We start from the raw sequence: 20,621 nt of genomic DNA, 5'->3' as shown, positions 1-20,621 counted from the left end.
TCGGCGTGTTGTAATTGTTACACTATAATGACCATTTTGGATTGTAAATTACTTTGTAAACACTTTTATGGGCCCATATACATTTTTATGTTTTAAATAAAATATATCCATTCATTTTGATCAAGATTTTCACCTTAGCCTATTAATAACACCTAGATGTACGTTTATAACCAAATGACTCATTTAGCGAGTTAAGCACTGCTTAAAGTCCACAGTAATAGTCTTGGAGTAACCAGGGCGTTACATGGGTTGCGGCGCGCCCCTGTGAACCCATAAATCCGTGGGTTTCTCCAACATTTCTCTCAACCGAACTCAATAGAAATCATCCCAAATGTGTGCCAAAGCTAGAATGAAGCCTAAAAGTCTCAACACCACATCATAGACATTACAAACATACTGGAATCTATAACAAATCCTTAATCCTACTCAAAATCAAAGCTAGAGCTAAACTCAGCAAAAACACTATCCAAAACCATCATAGAATTCACAGTATGAAAACCAGGTTATAAAATTTACCCCTGAGATGTTCTGATCCTAGAGCTAATCCTTAAATAATCCTAGCTAGATCCCTCAGCTGCTACTTGTCCATTCATAGCCTTAATTCTCAGCTTTGCTTCACAAGCTTTCAATTCTTTGCCTTCTTCTCAGCATATTCCCCAAGACATTCCACTAACCTCAATACCCACCAAGGGGAGATGTGCCAACTGACTTAGGAGAGAGGGAGAGAGACTCTGCTTATTACCTTGTGTCTACAGGCTTCTACTAAGTCTATCCACTTACCAAAAGACCATATTGCCCCCAAAGTATACCCTTGACCTTAAATGGCCCCAAGGGCAAAATCATCATTTGCCACATTTCCTGCTAATTCCTCGAGTAGACCTATAAATTCCCAATAAATCCTGACATGCCCATTTAATCACCAAATACCTACTCGTTACTCAATAAACCTTGAATATACATTAACTTCCCAAAATACCTCTAGGCTCGCCCCGAGCTGGGTATTAATCCCCGCAGTGGCTATTTCGCCAATCTGCTCACTAGGATCGCCTCGAGCCATATACTGCAAATATATCCACAAAATAATGTGGTCTCAATCATTACTCATATATATTAACATTTATGCCCGCAACGAGCCAATATTACAAATATACCCCAACTATCAAGAATGGGCCCACATGCATATTTAATACTCATAATCATGCATATAATCATACTCACATTATCATATATATCATGCATGCCACATAGTCACACATTTAATCAGTTAATCACACATATATTCAATTATGCCCTCCCGACACGCTAATCAAGGCACTAAACCCTATTAGCATTTTTGGGACATTACAAAATTTATGTAAGGAGGGGAAAGTTGTAACGTCCCAAATTACATAATAAGGCTTAGGGCCTTGATTAGGTGGCCAGGATGGCAATATATGGAATTATATGCTTATGTGATATATTTGTGTATGATTATGTGATTATGTAAGTTATATGATAATATAACTAGTTATGCATGTTTAGGAATATTAAATATGCATGTGGGCCCGTTTCTTATTAGAAGGGAAATTTTCGTAATTTGGCCCGTAATGGGCATAATTGTATATATGTGCTTATATGTGATATATGTGAGAGACCACATTATTATGTGGGTTTATTTGGGTTACTCGACACAAGACGATCCTAGGGGGAAAGTTAGTGGGAAAGTTACAACAGGACCCAATACTCAACTCAGGGCGAGTCAAGGGGTATTTTGGGTATCGAGCTCAATATCGGGTTATCAAGCAATGAAAATGAATAATTGAGGATATATTTGGAGGTAGTGAGATTAGGAGGGAATACTGGGGATTTTGACCATTTTTCCCTCAGGGACGTTTTCAGTACCCTGAGCCTTGGGATTAGCTTAAGTAACTTAAGCCTTAAGGAAACATAACAAAAACACAACAGACACCTGTAGCAGCTCACTCCACCGACCCTCTCTCTCTCCCCCATTCTCTTTCATTTTCTAAGTGAATTGCTTGAGGAACTAAGGGTTTTTTGGCTGAAAATTTGGACATTGAAGGCTTGAACTTGGAAATTTGATTGGCTACAGTTAGGGGGACTTAAATCACAGTTGGGGTAAGGTTCTAACCTCTGTTTTTAATGAATTGTGTTAGAGTTCTTGTTGTTCTTGAGCTTGTAGTGCAAATGTTAAATTAATGAGTTTCGTTGAGTTTTTCATCCAGTTTTTAGTTGGGTTTTGCATTTGTTGTGAGGATTGAATTGTTGTATTTAGAGTGGATTTGGAGTGGTTTTGATTGAGTTTGGCTGGTGAAAATGGAGGAATTATGGGTTAGTATGGTCAGGTCGCGACCCAACCAGACCCAGGGCCCTGGGGGCTTCTATCTGGGAGGCATGCTGCGACCCTCAAGGGCAAGTCGCGTCCCGTGTCCCATTCCCAAGAAGAAGGAGGCCTCTGACTTGAGGGGCACGCCACAACTCTCAAGGGCAGGTCACGGCCCGCCTGGGCTGTTTTGGCCACCTTGGGTTTTAAGAGACAGGGATTTATTCCTAAGGGCTCATGGTCGATTCTACTACCCAGTTTAGTAGAATTCGAGGTCCCGAAGGCTAGGACTCAGTTTGGAAACCTTTATTTTATTATTATTGATGGAATCCTATATTATGGTTGTGACTAGGTTATCGCTAGGGGGCTCAGAACCAGGATCGTGCTCAAGGGTCGTTCTTATTTTACACTATACTTGGACCTGAGGTAAGAAAACTGCACCCAATACATGATAAATGTGATTAGGGCTTGGCCCTACTATTAATTATAATTATGAAGAGGGCTTGGGCCCCTGAGAATGAAAATGTTTAAGTTATCGTTTCACTTGTTGATTAAACATACTTGATTAAGTGTTATATGACTTTTTGCATCGTTTGCATAGCTAGGGCTTGGCCCCGTTAAGGAGCATGGTTATTACTATGTTTGCAATTACTTGATGATGTTATATGATTAATATGTACACATACCTGTATTGCCCAAAGTATGCTTATCTATATATCTGTTTTTGTATCTGTATCCAAATACCTGGTTCAAGGCTTGATTTATTATTCAAGGATGGCAATAGCGCGTTGCGTGCTGGTCGAATGGCTTAGGCCCAAATCAGCAATGTACTATTGCGTTGGCCGACCCAATGGTTGTTGAAAAACAAAAGTGTTTGGCTAGCTCTAAGGCTAGTTACCCATAGCTAAGGCGAGGGCCCCAGGTGACTCTATGGTCACATAGCTAGGGCATAGGGCCCCCGAGTTGACTCTATGGTCAACTACTCAGGGCAGAGGCCCCAGAATGGTCCAATGACCATTTATTTGTATTGTATGCTTGCATGGCTTAGTTATTATTGTTGGGCATGCTAGATAAGTATCTGGAAATCAGTATTTTCTGTTCATGCACATGTTTAAGTTTTCATGATGAGCCTTGACTCACGAGTGCTATGTGGTGCATGTAAGGGCAAAGGAAAGCTTGATCAGCCATGAGATGGAGAGCTTTGGTGGCGGCGTGTACATATGCGGCTGCTCGTCCACCACGGCCGAGGATATCTCAGAGGAACTACGGTTGGAGCCCTAATTTTCAAAACAAAATCTATATAGTTAAATAATTAATTAATTGATAATTAACTAATTGACCATAATTACCACATAATTATTTATTTGCCTTGGAAAATTAATTCCTTTGCAATTAAGTCATTCTCTCTACAAATCTTTCTTTTGACATCCTTACCCATGTCAGTGTAGAACAAAGGTGATTTGTGGACCATTGACCTATAATACAAAGCTCTAATAAACCAGATTATTAATTAAACTCTATAATCTAATAATCTTATTTATTAATTTCATGATTACTATGCTATAAATATGAAATTTCACTCAAAGTATTTATAGAATTATTTTTATAAAGTTTTCTCTTGTAGTCCATTGATATAATCAATAAATGTAGTTCTGTCTTCCATTTATTGGTTTGTTAATTAGAGCTGGTCAAGATTACCGTTTTTCCCTTCTAATTACCTTTTGATCCTTAAGTACCATTAATTCACTAGCGATTAATTAATCTATAATTAAATTATAGATTTGAGCTCAATAACTATTCAGTTCTAGAATTAACCCTTAGGGGAACCAATATTCAACCCATTAGGAAAGTATGGATTCTATTATTGTAAATCATGTTCCTAGCCTTCCATGTTATTGAATCTCCAAAACAAAAGTCATTAGCCTCATTATACTAGGAAACCTTAACGACTGAATCAAAAGATCCAATAAACACAAACATGAGTTCATGAAAACTCCGAATTTAGACTGATATACAAATGATCATTTATTATGATAAGAATTAAATCTTTATGTCCAATGACAAGTTTATAAAGATAATTAATTCTCACTGATCCTGTCATATATAATCTCCATTATACACAACACATTTACTAAGATGTCTATCCACATCAGTAACATGAATCTAGATCACTTGCTTCCCATATGCTTAGTAAACCACACTCGTAATAATTCATTAAAGATTCCATACTTTAATATGTTATTGACTATTTTATTCATTATATATGATCTTAATTCCCTCATACTAATACAAGATCATATTCTCATTAATGAATAAGGAATTTTCTTGATATTATTATATAATTAATTCAAACAATAATTATAACATTCAAATATAATAAAATTGTACTTTTATTTAAATCAATAAATGTCTTTACATGGTTTTAGGACATTATTCCTAACAGTGAATGCCCCAGAGTACGGACTAGGTACAACCATAAGAAGGGTGGTGGTCGTACAATGTTAGAACGAGGAAGAAGCATTGCACCACATCTCTGATAAATAAAAGAATTGACATCCAACTTCTCGACACCAATACCACCTGCTCCATGATCTCCTGTTGTACCTCATAATACTATTTTTTTTCCCTTGGGGACCACAATATAATAAAGATAAAAGCTCTCACCTAAAAATAGCGACCCTTTGCCAAAAATGAGGGGAGGTTGGAAAATCATTGTAATATCTGACGTTGACCCTCGAATTGGCCAACGACACTAAGTCAAATAAATGATATGAAATCAATTTTGAACTTAAGAATAATAAACATAACATAGATTTATAGTGGCTCGGCCCTGATAGTCAGTAATGACCTACATCCATTTAGTACTCTTGTTAATGTAAATCCCCCAAAACCTGCGATCAGCAAATTAGAGTCCACTGAGTTTCACAAGTTAGGAAGAATGATACAAGAACGTGTATAACAACACTCTAATATTATGAACTCTCTAGAAATAAAGAATTACAACGTAAGGAATAATGAATCCTTGGGTCTATATTTATAGACTCAAGGACGTACAAAGATAGGCCATGGGCCTTGCATAACTTGTGCAACAAGTAATAATAATAATAATAAAATAATATGTAAATAATACACTTTACATTTCAAATAACAGATATCCTACAAATTTCTATACATTTAACAAACTTTAATCTTTAGCTGCATTTCATTGAGCAGCTCTAGTCGCATGTCTTTTGACCAACACCTTTTCCTGTTGCACTACATAACTCTTGCACGTGTCTGATAGCATGTTTCCTTCTCCTACTTGGTCGTGGGTCGATCAATCTTCCATAAATGGTGTGTTATGTGCCTTATGTTTATGCCACATCATCATTCGAATTTTTAGGGAAACATTTTCCCCCCAAGTTTATTATGAGGCGATCAGCATTAAATAAACTTACTCGACCAGTCACGTCCAACCGTACTTTTACTTCCTCAAAATGGTTAATAATCGCAATTTTATTGTTTCCAAGGAGGTTTTGACGGCTTTGTATTTTCCACTGTTCTAAAATCCTCATTTAACTCATGACATATCAGCTATCCTGATCACTCTAAATAGGCTTATTCTTTTTCCTTCATTTTTTACCTTAACTTTCTCTCTCGTCAAGAACTTCCAAAAAATTTCATGCACTTTCTGATCATCTTGTGACTGTTTCCAAGAATTTTTAGATGATTTTCGAGAGATTTCTTCAGCATTTCTTACTCCAAGTAAGTTTTCGAGAAACTTCAACTTTTATATAGCAATCTTCTTGCAATTCTATTAGGATGATCTCTTTTTGGTAACTGCCATATTGAAGTTGTTGAGGATAATCGGTTATAAGTAAAGAATGTGTATAATTCTGGGTTTAAAGGAGTGTTTTATTCAATAATTAGGAGTGTAAAGACGTTTAGAAAGGGTATATGAGGGTATAACTACTAATTTTGGGTGCAAAATCGAAGTAAATTTTGATTTTAAGGTTTTGGAAAAAATTTGGGGTTTCCCCGCCTGTAGCGAAGATGAAAAGTTTTCTCGAAAAAACTTTTCATGTTCGCTTTTTGATCTATTGCATTCGCTGCTCGTAGGTTTTAATCTATTTGTTTCTTTATACTACTGGTCATATAAGAGCTTATCCATGAGTGGCATTCATTTTCTCTTTAGATTTTCTTTATCTATTGGTCATAGATTCTCACTTCCCCTTATTCTTCTAAGATATTCCTGTAGGATCCCTAGGGAGGTGAGAGGCCAATAGACGAAGACCTCCTAAATTTTCTGTACGTAGACATCATGCCGCCTACTTTGCCCATATCACAAGCTCCACCACAACCAATACCATCGACCAACTATCCCGTACCAAATCCTTCTTTTAACTGAACTAGAAGAAAACCACAAAAGTCAAACCATCCATGGCCGGTGTAAAACAAGTAGCCTAGAAAAGACGAAAAAGCCCATTCCTCACATTGGTCAACATACAAAAAATGCTGAGGGTCCTTCCATGAACCTCCAGCCCATAAGAACTGAGCAGCTTCCTGAGCTGCTTCTTATCCATGCCCTTGAAAAAGAGGGCATAAAAAAGGATGTACCCTAGTACATCTCCCCTCCTAGCGTCATATAGAGTAGGATGGTGGTGAAGTATCCCAAGAAGCATGACCTTCCTGGGATTGCTTTATATAAGCCAACACATGAATAGAAGGCAAACGTACTCGGTGGTGCTATAGTGCCTGGTCGAGGTACCATATCGAGGCGGGTGAAATTTATCCTCTGCACGATTTTTTCCGATGGGTGGCGAACTATTTTGTCATTGCCCCATTCTAAATAACCCCGAATGGATATAGAGTGTTATTAGTACTCTATATTCTTTACCATCATAAAAAGTGGGGTGAGCCCACTCCCCATGAGATCAACTATCTATTCGATCTCAAATCCAACCCCAACCCAAAAAAATATTGGGTTCTTCCATTTCTACCATCAGGAATTTTCTCCCACATTCTCGATCGATACAACCTATAATACAATGTGGGGAAATACTTCCAAGAGTATTTCCTCACAACTAATCTCTTCGCGGACAAATTTGTCCTTAACTTAGGGAGGTAATTTTTTCTTCCAGAATTTGTTTAAAGTTTTGGTCGTTTATTTCTTCGTTGTCTTAATCTGTTTTGTCAAATATAGGCCAATTGTACCGACCAAAGCCCACCAAAGGAATGGTAGAGAGGGCTACATCCTTGGTCAACATGACCTTTGTTGAGAAGAGTGTCAAGGAGTTGGTCACCAAAAATAATTTAAGGCTGGTCGGCCTTTTGGTCCTCACCAAGATGTGAGGGAATCGACTGCTGGGATTGCCACGGGAGAAGGCACAGAGGAGAAAATTTCTTTCGTCCAAACACAAGATGTCTCCCAACGCTCCAGGCGTCAACCAAGGGGGATCACTATCATGGAGCCAAGCGCCAATCCTTGACCAGGTCCTATTTCCCATTCCCACAGGATGGGGAAACAAAAACTACCTGAGCACCCTGGTCGGATATATGACTCGTCTAAGGACGAAAATGGTATGGATTTCTCATCTCTTTTAAACATGTTTCCCATTTCTAATAGTCTGTTCGATATGAATGGCAACTTTAGTTTTTCGATCAGTAGCTTTAATTCAGATTTCTTTGAGAAGGGTAGTGTTTGTAGCATTAATAACTTAGATAACGTAGCGACCGGTAAGTGTATTTTGGGTATAATACTTAGAATTTTTCCTCTTTTATCTTCATGTATTTCTGTGAACATTTTAACTAATGTGTTCTCTTTTTTTAGTCATGCAGGCCAACAACGCCTTCAACATGTATACCTCAGAAGGAAAAACCACTAGCTGAAGAGAAGCTAGCAGTACCAGTGGGGCACCTCTGAGCAAGAAGTCTCAATCAGCGGAGACTCCTCTTACTTCAAAGACCACTACTCCTTCTTCCTTTCATCAGCCTAAATCTTCCACCGAGTAGATGGGAGGGCTTTTTGTAAATAAGATGATGATCAACGCCCCTTATTCCACAATAGACAAGTTGCAAAAAGTTTCGAAGTATTGACTTAGCAAAGTGGCCTTTGCCTCTCTTCCTTCGTTGAAATTCGACCAGGTTATTGGTCGTGGTTTCAACAAGATGCTAGGCGTAAGTATTTTTTCTAACTGTTTTGTTTTTTTGGTCAATACAATTTTTTTTCTTTCACTAACAACTTTAATTTTTATACTATTTCAGGCCATCGTAACCATAAATAACAGGTGGCGTCGTGTTGAAGATGACAATTCCAAATGTGTTGAGGAGCTAAAAGAAGTAGATGACTAGTTCAAGGCCCATAATGAGGAGCTGATAAAGACCAAGGAGGACTTGGACAAAGCCAAAGTGTCAAAAGAAAAATATAAGGTTGCGTCCAAGACTAACCATGATGAGGCGGTCAAGCTTCAAGATGACCTGGTTGCGTGTCAAAAGGAGGCCAATGAGCTAGAGGACAAGGTGAAACAGTTTGAGGAGACCAACGCGAGCAACCTAGAGAGGTTCCAAGGTGCAACCTTCACTTGCTTCTTCATGATTAGTTTCCCGAGAAGATAAGGGAGTTTGAGCTTGCTTGATGCACTGCTCGCTTGGAGGAGGAGAAAAATGCCCCTGCATCTCCTGAGTTTTCTTTGGCCACGGGGATCGATGGAAAGGTGGCTAGAGCAATCGTCGACCAACAACCCCATCGAAACCCTCATGCTCAGTGAATTTATTTCTTTTCTTTTATTTTGTAATTATACACCCGTACAACCTATTTGTGGTGTTGAGACTATTTACCACCTAAGGAAATTTTACTTTTATTCTAGTTTTTTAATTACATTCAAGTAGTACTACTCGTGGTGTAAAGAAACCTCTTTTTTGATATTATAACACCTGCTCGCATGATCGAATATAGCATATCATTTTATATTTTTGTGCAAATCTAAATATTTTGAAAAATATTATAAGTGTTTTTACATGTTTTCCCTTATTTTTCTCGTGTGTGTACATATTTTCATATGCTTTACTTGACCTAGTATCTTATATGCCCCCCAAGTGATTGAGTAGCTTACGGTGCTCAGTCACTTGCCATAGTCCAATACCTATTTGAACATTACTGCTCGCGTTCTTACAAATGACTATGAAAATATAGCAAAACAACACACGTAATGAGAAAATACTTGTAAAAAAAATACATTAATTGGAAAGAATACTTTGTTGCGCACAGTTCCTTTTATTTTTCATAAAAAATGGACAAAAATTTGTGTCTGTATGAGTGATCAAACATTCTTATACTTATAAGCGAACAACCATACAATTGACCAGCCCTTGCTTAAAAACTTTGAAAAATAAAACTAATAAATACAAGCCATTCTTTAAAAAGAAATTTTCAATTATAATACTTGCGTAGGTGTTCTCCATTCCAATAGCGTGGAACGAGATCTTCGTTTAGGCGAGCAAGTTTATACGTTCCTGGTTGAAGAATTTCTTCAATTCAATATGGACCTTCCTTGTTTGGCCCAGGGACTCTAGCAACCTGGTTGCGAGTAATGAGGAAAATTCTTCTAAGTACCAAGTATCCTAAAGCAAACTTCTTCTCGCGTACTTTAGAGTTAAAATATCGAGCAACCTTTTGTTGATGAACTACTACTCGTAAATGAGCCTTTTCTCTTCATTATTCTATCAATTCTAATGACTCCATCAACATCTAGTGATTAATATTCTTATCATATGTTAGCCTTTGATGTGAGGGTGGATCTAACTCAATTGGTAGCATGGATTCATACTGATATAATAGAGAAAATGGTGTATGACCCGTTGATGTTCGGTGTGTTGTTCTATATGACTAGAGGACTTCAGATAATTCTTTTGGCCAAGCTCCCTTAGCTTGTTCGATTCTTTTCTTTAGGGTGTCCTTTATAATTTTATTCACAACTTTGACTTGTCCATTTGCTTTTGGATGGGATACAAATGAGAAGCTTTTTGCTATGCCATGTTGTTCGCAAAAATTAGTGAATAGGTCCCTGTCAAATTGTGAAAAATTGTCTGATACTATCTTCTTTGGTAATCCATATCGACACACTATTTTTTTGACGACGAAATCTAGAAATTTATTGGTTGTGATTGTTGTGAGCGATTCAAATTCTACCCATTCGGTGAAGTAGTCGACAACTACTAATGCATATTTTACACCCCGTTTCCTGTTGAAAAAGATTTGATCAGGTCTATTCCCCATATTGCAAATGGCCAAGGGATTTGTATCTGTTTCAGCTCATTTGGGGTTGCTCGAGGTATCGTAGATAATCATTGGTACTTGTTGCATTTCTTCACAAATTCTGTTGCATCCTCATTCATTGTAGGCCAGAAGTACCTTTATCTTAGAAAGAAGAGCAACATGGTCCCCGCAAAACCCTTCATGTACTTCTCATAATAGTTCCTTACCTTTTCTTTTGGGATACATTACAGTAAGGGCATAGAATGTCCTCGTTGATATAAAATTCCATCGACTAGAATAAATCGAGCAGACTATCTGTGTAGTTTGTTTGATTAATTCCTTTTTACTAGCAATATTCTCTGGTCGAGGTATTGGATGATGGGAGTCAATCAAGTATCAGTCAGATGTATGACCAGGGCAGTGTCATCTACTTGTATGTTAAGGGTTGATAAATGTTCGACATGTACTATGTTTAGCATATCGACATTTTTGGAGCTTGCTAACTTGGTCAAAGCGTCAGTGTTGGAATTCTGGTCGCGTAGTACTTGTTGCAAAGTGTATCTATCAAATTGTGCTAACAAGCCTATTGCCTTGTTCAGATATGCGACCATATTTAAACCTATGGCTTGATATTCTCCTAGGATCTGATTAACGACTAGCTGTGAATCATTGTATATCTCTAATGATTTCACGTTTACCTACTTGGCTAGTCTTAATCCTGTGAATAGTGCTTCATATTCAGCTTCATTGTTGGAGGAAATAAAGACAAATCTAAGTGCATAGTGAGACCGATGCCCTCCTAGTGTGATAAGAATTAATCCTGCCCCGTATTTGTGCTCGTAAGAGGACCCATCAACGAACAACTTCTAGGTGGAAATTTCCACTTGCACTTGTGCTTCTGGCATTTGCTCGCATGCTGGGATACCAATGAATTTAGATACAAAATATGCCAATGCTTGGCCCTTGTTTGCTTCTCGTGGTAAGTAAGAAATTTTGAACTACCATAACTCTACGACCCATTTTAATAATCGACCAATGACTTCTTGTTTATGCAAGAGTTTCCATAATGGCTAGTCGGTTAAAACTATTATGGGGTGAGCTTGAAAATAGGGTCGCAACTTTCTTGATGCCATTACCAAGCAGTCAACTAACTTCTCAATAGATGGATACCGTGATTCTGCCTCTACTTGCCTCTTACTTATATAATATAATGCCTTTTGAACATTATTCTCTTCCCTGAAAAAAAACACCAGCGACCTATTCTGTTATTGCTAAGTAGATGTACAAAGTTTCTCCTCGATCTATTTGGATAAAACAGGAGGTTGAGCCATATGCTTCTTAAGTGCCTGAATGGCCTGCTCGCACTCTTTTGTCCATTCAAACTTCTTGTTTCTCCTGAGAAGATTACAAAATGGGACACACTTGTCTATAGATTTTAAGATGAATCTGCTCAGGGCAGCAATTCTTCCTGTTAAACTTTGTACATCTTTAATTTTGGCAGGATATTTCATGTCGATCAGTGTAATGTCCCAAATTTGTTAATAATGCTTAATCCCTTGATTAGTGTGCCAGGATGGGATAAATAGATTCATATATGGATTTAATTGAATATATGTGCGATTATGTGAAATATATGAGTTATATTAAGATATAACTATTTATGCATGCTTATGTGTATTAAATGTGATCGTGGGTCTGTTTTTGTGAAAATGACATTTTCGTAATTTTGACCCGTTAAGGGTATAATTGCAATTATATGTGTTATTTGATTGGAACCCCATTGTTATGTGGATATATTTACGGAAACTGGTTTTAGTTGATCCTTTAGAGCGATTTGGTGAAAAGGTCACAATATGGACTTATACGTGAGCCAAGGAGTATTTTGGTAAATTTGCGTAGGTTGGGAATTAGTGGATCATTATTGAAGGAAATATTTATATTTGGAGGGTTAAAAACCTAATAGGGAATTTAGGGTGTTAATTGAGGTTTAGTTGGATTAGTGGCAAAATGACTGATTTGACCTTGGGGGATGTTTTGAATGGGATTTTAGAGTGAAGGCTAATGGTAATTTGACCAAGGGCGTAGACCAAGGCAGCAACAGCCTAACACACCATGTTTGGGCACCCTTCACTTTTCTTAGGTTCTCTCAAAAACTTGTGTTAAGGTCTCAAGCACAAGATAGGAAAATTGAAGGTTTTTGGTGAAAATTAAGGAGATTCAAGGTCATAAGGAAGGGATTGAGCTGGCAAGATCATCATTTAACTTCTCAAAATTTAGAATCAAGGATGAAAGAACTTATAGCTCTGTTTATCAGCTTAGATTTTGTTGTACTTGGTTAAAATGAGGTTAAGGAAAGTCCTAATGATTTGAGGTTTCTAGGAGTTCTTAGTTTATATTTTGCTGGGAGAAACGTATTGGGAGGCTCTAGCAAGCTTGGAATTCAGTTTCAATTTGCACTTCAAACTTGAAATTCTTGGATTTGGGGTAAGCTCCTAAACCCAAACTCCCAACAGGTAGAATCTTTGAATTTTGGGGTACCTTGTTGTGGGTTGTTGTTTGTTTAGCCTATCAAGGATGTTTCATGGTCGTAAATCTGCTGAAATACTAAATTGGGGTAAATTTTTGGGTCTGAGATTCAGAGAGAAGTCATAAGTTTGAATTGGGGAAGAACACTAAGTTTCTGGGCAATTTTTGGGTATCTGGTGACCTAGCGTGACTGCGCTAGATTATGGTGCGATCGCACTAGTGTCTTAAAAACCAGGGAATGTTTGTTGGGATTGAGGTACCGAGTCTAGGGGCGCAACTGCGCTGGGCTAGGGTGCGACTGCGCCAGTATCATATAAAGCTCAAACTTTCTACAGTGCCAGGTGGCCCAACAGGATTTTGATGATTTTAAGATTAGGGCTCAGGGAGTTCGGGAATCGATTTGGTTGCCCACTTGGAGGCTTGAGATTTGAAGTTAATCTCTAATATGAGTATGTTTATGTTGTGACTAGATTATCACAAGGCTCGGGATCAGGATCGTACTTGAGGTTGTATTATCTATTGCATGGAAGACGAGGTAAAAAAACTGCACCCTAGTTGTGGTCGGGGCTCATACCCCTGTAAATGGATATAATAGTGGTTATAAATGTGATTATTCAATTAGGCATGCTTGTATATGATGCATTTGACTGTGTATTGTATGATCTATATGTTTGATTATACTTAATATGAATGTCTGGCCTAAGGGAGCTGGGGTTGACAGTAAGTGTGTGGAACACAGCCCTACCAAAGCGACCCCAGGTCGGCCATAATACCAGAGGACTCGGCCTAAGAGCGTCGAGCATGAACGTCATCTAAATATTCAGGTGTTTTGATTACACTTGTCTAACTGTATTGATTGCTAAAATTGGATAATCTTTTTGTTTAAGCAGATTATTGTTGCTAAGCTTATTGCTTATATTCAATTGCTTATTGAGTTCGTTGATTTAAGTTTTCTTGTTGGGCCTTGGCTCACAGGTGCTACGTGGTTCAGGTAAGGGAAAGGGAAAGCTGGACTAGCCGTGAGTTGGAGAGCTTTAGGGGCCGCGTGTACATTTTTTGCTGCTCAATCGCCACGGTCGAGGGATCAACAGGGACTAGGACAAAAACTTAATTTTGCTGCTTAGGCCAGCTTAAGTTGTAATTGATTTTGAAGTTGCAAATGCCTTGTAAACACTTATTTTTTAGGGGATCCCATGTACAGAATCAACTTTTTAATGAAACAACTATTCCTTAGATAAAAATATTTAAACCCTAATCCGTTAATTATCCTTAGCTACACGTTTATATCCAAATGACTTGATTAGCAAGTCAAGTACTATTTAAAATAAATAGTGTAATTGTCTTGGCTATCCAGGGTGTTACAACTTGGTATTAGATAGGTCTAGGTTTAAGGGTTCCTGATGACTAAATGGGCATGTACACTCGCCGCTAAAGACAAGCTCGACTCAGTGTTTGGTAACTATATATGTTTTTGTCAACACCGCAAAATGGACATGATCCTGAAAGAACCAGGCGTCACGCAAGGCCTTCGCGAGATTGACCTATCTCACCCCCTGCGAGAACCAAGCTCACTTCAACTTGACTACCTCGCTGAAGGAACTATGGACCCGTGCCTAGGTGCCGCGTACCCAAGCGCCTCGCGCCACCAGCTGCGCACCATCTCGCGAGACCGCGCCTCGCAGGCCACGCCTTGGGAGCACCTAGGTCCCCAGGCCCGCGTACCATCTCACGAGGCCACGACTCGCAGACCATGCCTCAGCCATGCCTAGGTGCCCATGATAGTGCATCGTCTCATGAGCCACACCTCGCAGGCCTTGCCTCGGCCGCGCCTAGGTCCCAGGCCTGGGCACCATCTCGTGAGGCCACGCCTCGCAGACCATGCCTCGGCCATGCCTAGGTGCCCAGGACAGTGCACCGTCTCATGATCCGTACCTCGGCATGGCTAAGTGCCCAGGCTTGCACACTATCTCGCGAGCCACGCCTCGGCCGCACCTAGGTGCACAGGACTGCGTACCATCTCTCGAGCCACGCCTCGGCCGCGCCTAGGTGCTCAGGCCTACACACCATTTCGCCAGGCCAAGGCTCGTAGACGAAGCCTGTGTCGCGCCTAAGTGACCAGGATAGCGCACCATTTCATGAGCCACGCCTCGTAGGCCATGCCAAGGTGCTCAGGCCCACACACCATCTTGCAAGGCCATGCCTCACAAACCAAGCATCGATTGCGCCTAGGTGCCCAAGACAACGCACCATTTCACGAGCCACGCCTCGCAGACCAAGCCTCGGCCACACCTAGGTGCCCATGACAGTGCACCGTCTCGCGAACCATGCCTCGCAGACCATGCCTAGGTGCCTAGGCCTGCGCACCATCTCGCGAGGCAACGCCTCGCAGACTAAGCCTCAGTCATGCCTAGGTGCCTAGGACAGTGCACCGCCTCGCGAGCCACGCCTTGGCCGCGCCTTGGTGCCCAGGCCCACACGCCATCTCACGAGGCCACGCCTCTATGATATAAGCATATGAGCCGCTGATGAGGCCCTTCTCTATTTTCTAAGAAAGGTGTCACTAGTAGGGCGCGACTCCCACATGCTCATCTCACTCAATGTTACAAGTCCTCTTATACTTAACAAAATAAAAAGGGACTTGGAGCAAGGGTCTATCTTGGATATACGAGAGCAACCTTCAGGTACAAAGAACATAAGGGTACAAAACTTACATATCAACCAAAAGAAGACAAAGCACATATATGGTGTCCATGCCAGACAAGTAGTGGTTGTACAAGTGAGGTAACTGGTGTGGTCCTTACCAGCCAATCTCTAACACTCATATTAAGAAAGTAGTGGAGACACATTCAGGTACTAAAGTGGAGGCACTCCCACATATTCTGACCATGTACTGAAGCCAACACCACAACCTTCTGCTCCACAACCACTTGTGCCACTACGTCTGATACCACTCCCCTGACAATGTACTTGTAAGCAATCTGGTCCCCTGGGACCACAATGCATTAGGGGCCATTAGAGCCCACTATAAAGGGATCCTCACTTCACCATTGAAGGGGGTTGGAAAATTCTTGTAAGATCAGATTAATCTAAGAGCAAAATATGAGTTTTCTTTCTATTTTCTACTTGAAAATTTCCTTCAAGTTTCTATAAGTTCATTTGTATTCATTAGATATTGATTTATGTTTTTGAGTTTTCCATCCATATTTCATTGACGAGTTCTTACCGTCAACAATTTGGCGCCGTTTGTGGGAAGTATAAGTGCCAAGCCATTGTTCTTCCATTGATTCCGAAAGGAAAGATGCCGAGACGTTCTAAGCGGTTGAGAGAACCACGAGAGTTTGAGGTACACCTCGATGGAGATCAGCTGAAGGCCTCCATGAAGGATCCTCCACCACCCAACAATGTGAATGCATCAAAGGAGTCTAGGTTTCACGAAGATGAAAGGGAGGCCTCATCCCTAGACATCCCACCTGATGAGGATCATCGTTCAAGGTCGGGAGCTGCTCCCGTGAGAGATGCCGGCAATTTCTTGCCCCCAAGGCCACAACAGGATTCGAACTCTGGCCGGCAAGATCCGATCCCATCGACGCGTAGGCCTGACAAGATTCCTCGGGTCCATTTTGTGAGCTCGAGTTCTAGGTCTTGATTTTACGAGGAGGAAGAACCAAAGTCTTGAAACCACCTTAGAGAAGCAAGAGGTGTTGAATGGATTGCTACATGGAAAATCAATCATATATCTTCCTAGGAAAAGAGAGAGAGGTCAAGAGGGGGTAGAAACCACAGTCCCAGTGGACGATGGGAGGACTCGACTCTCCACCAGTGATACGCCCGGGACAAAGCAGCGCGAATGTCCCGGACCACCAAAGCAACCCTAGAGGCCAGAGCAGAAGAATAATGCTGACCCTCGTAACGAAGTCGAAGTCACTTCAAGGAAAACACCCTCAGACTTACGGGAAGAACTCAACAAGAAAAAGGCAGATAAAAGGACTACACCTCCTATGGCGCCTCGGGAAGACAAAGGAAAGGGAAACGCTAACCCATCCACGTTGAGAGACTCCTTGAACAAGAGGAGACAAGACCTAGACACAGAAATGAGGAGCCTCCGGAGCAAGATAATCACCATCTGGAGGACAAGCCATCAATGACGAGTACATCCATGAATCGCCCTTCACTAAGGAAATCTAAGCCATCCGGCTCCCAGCCAACTTCAAGGAGCCTCATATGACCCCATTTGAAGGAAATACGGATCCCAAGTACCATCTGGATGCATTTAACGACCTAATAAAATTAAGGGGAATTAGTAGCAGGGCCAGATGCCATTGCTTTGCTGTCACGTTGAAAGGACCTGCGTACAAATGGTTCAAAAGACTCCGACCAGGGTCCATCAGGTCTTGGCAACAATTTTCTGATGAATTTCTCCAGCAACATCACGCCGTGCGTGATTACACAATGCTGGGCACTAGCCTCGCTAATGTGAAATAGGGAGAAAATGAAAGTTTAAAGAGCTATATCAACAGGTTCAATATGGAGGCAGCCAAAGTAGGGAGCTTGACCCGTAGGGAGTTAAAAATGGCCATCACAGTCGGAATACGCCCGGGAAGTAAGTTATGGGATAACATGCTTGAGAGAGAGGTCACAGATTTGGACGATTTCTACAAGCGGGCACAGAAATATATTCGTGTTGAGGATGGTCACGAGAGCCTTATGGCTAGAAAAGACCGGTCCCCACCAAAACCCTCAATCCAGGAAGGACAAAGCAGTGCAAAGAAGAAGAGGGCCTATGAAGGTTCAAGATATGATTGGCCTCGGAAGCCCTAACGCATTGATGAGCGCAAACAGGGCCCTTACACCTTTTATACTGACCTCACCCACGCTAGGGAATATATCTTCGTCACGAATGAAAACCAGGTCCTTTTCAGAAGGCCCTCGCCAATGAAAAAAGACCAATAAAAAAGAGACCCCAGTAAATATTGCCACTATCATAAAGATATTGGCCACACCACCGCAGAATGCACCCATTTGAAAATAGAAATCGAAGAGCTTATACGCAGGGGAAATTTGGGCAGATACGTCCGCAAAGAAAACCAAAGGCCGGAAGAAGGAGTATCCTCACCACGGGCACGGGAGGTAGCCCCAAAGGTGCAAGGAGAAGTTAGGACCATCTTCGGAAGGCCAGGATTTGGAGGCGAATCAAGGAAGGAGCGAGATAAATATGCCAAGGAGGCCAGGCGAAGTCCACCACCATGCGTCTTAAGTTTGGAGCAACGCCCCCCGAAGAGTTTTAGGGGGGAGAACGACTCGATAACCTTCACCGAAGAAGATGTACAGGGTGTGCATTTCCCTCATAATGATCCCTTGGTGTTGACTGTCCAACTTGCAAACATGAGAGTACATCGGGTCTTGGTGGACAATGAAAGCTCTGTAGACATCTTGTATCACCCAACTTTGGAGAAGATGGGACTGAACATCCGGCACCTAAAGCCCTGCAGTACCTCCCTGTATGGATTTATAGGGGATTCAATATAGCCCCTAGGTGCCATTGAGTTAGCCCTCACCATGGGAGAAAAATCCAAACAAACCACCATAATGGCAAACTTTGTCGTGGTGGATTGCGCCTCAGCCTTCAATACGGTATTAGGAAGACCCTTCCTATGAGAATTGAAGGCAATAACTTCAGTGTACCACTTAGCTATGAAATTCCCAAATCCTGGGAATAACAAGCATGAAAGGAAAGCAAAAGGAAGCGAGGGAATGTTATAACACATCCCTCCGCATGGCCATAAAGCCATCAGTGCCTATTGAAATGGTGGTGCATGAAGGCGCAAACCTGCACGAGTTAGACCCGCGAGTCGCGGAGCAACCCAGAGCCAAGCCAGTAGAGGAGCTGGAGGAAGTCACGGTCATGAATGAGTTGTTGAGGAAGTTGAAGGTAGGAAGAAACCTTTCGGGTATGGTGAAGGAGAAGCTGGTAGAATTTCTGAAAGCCAACCTCGACGTATTCGCCTGGAGTCACGAGGACATGGTGGGAATAGACCCATCAATCATGTGTCATCACTTAAACATCGACCCAAAAGCAAGGCCTGTGAGGCAGAAATGGAGAGCGCTAGACCCAGAAAGATATGCGGCCCTAAAAGAAGAGGTTGAAAAGTTGAAGGCAAATGGGTTCATTCGAGAAGCATTCGACTCAATATGGGTATAAAACCCAATTTTAGTCCCAAAACCCAATGGAAAGTGGACTTCTGTGGATTTTACCAACCTCAACAAAGCCTGCCCTAAGGACAGCTTCTTGCTTCCTAGGATAGACTAGTTAGTAGATGCCATGACAGGGCACAAGCTACTTAGCTTCATGGATGCATATTCTGGGTACAATCAAATACCCATGAACCTTCTTTTATAACAAACAAGGAGCTTTATTGCTATAAAGTGATGCCTTTTGGGTTAAAGAATGCAAGTGCTACCTATGAAAGGCTGGTGAACAGAATGCTCGTGAATCAGATATGGAGAAATATGGAAGTATACGTAGACGATATGCTGGTAAAAATGAAGAAGGCAGAAGAGCTCATAGACGACCTTAGTGAGACGTTCGACACCCTCCAAAAATTCAGAATGAAGCTAAACTCACTCAAGTGCACGTTCGAAGTTTTGTCAGGGAAGTTCCTGGGTTTTATGGTGAACTCCCGAGGTATCAAGGCCAATCCTGATAAAATCAAGGCATTGTTGGAAATGAGCCCACCAGGGAGCAAGAAGGAGGTACAATGCTTAACCGGGAGAGTAGCAGCCGTCAATAGGTTCATCTCCAGATCCATTGACAAATGCCTTCCTTTCTTCAATGTCCTAAAAGGGAGCAAAAAGTTCGCTTGGGATGAAGATTGTCAGGAGGCCTTCGCTAAGCTGAAAGAACAGCTAGGAAAACCACCCCTTTTGGCTAAGCCAGAAAAAAGGGGAAAGTTGTACTTGTACTTAGCCATATCAGAGCATGATATAAGTGTCGCCCTGGTCAAAGGAGAAAATAAACATCAACAGCCTGTGTACTATGTGAGCAAGCGGTTGGTAGTTGCAGAAACCCGGTACCCAAAAATAGAAAAGTTAGCGTATGCCTTGATAGTGGCTTCGCGAAAGTTGAGGTCCTATTTTCATGCTCATGCTGTTGAAGTGCTCACCAACACCCCTTTGCATCAAGTCTTGCACAAACCGGAAACTTCGGGAAGGTTGTTAAAGTGGTTAATTGAATTAAGTCAGTTTGACATCACTTACATCCTAAGGACCTCAGTCAACGGGCAGGAACTTGTAGATTTTATAGTTGAATTTGCACAACGACCCCATGAGGAGGGAGAAGTACAGGAGAATGAATCGATTGGTGAAGGGGAAAAATAGCATGAATAATGGAGCCTCCATGTAGACGGGATGCCTAACAAGGGAGGAGTCGGCGCTGGCATAGTAATGACGGGACCTGAGGGGCACAAGATGTATTGTGCCTTAAGATTCAGATTTAAAGCTTCCAACAACGAAGCAGAATACAAGGCACTGTTGGCTAGCTTGCGG

Source organism: Humulus lupulus, chromosome 3 (assembly GCF_963169125.1).
Source record: "Humulus lupulus chromosome 3, drHumLupu1.1, whole genome shotgun sequence".
Taxonomy (NCBI): Eukaryota; Viridiplantae; Streptophyta; class Magnoliopsida; order Rosales; family Cannabaceae; genus Humulus; species Humulus lupulus.
Note: the sequence above shows the minus strand (reverse complement) of the source record.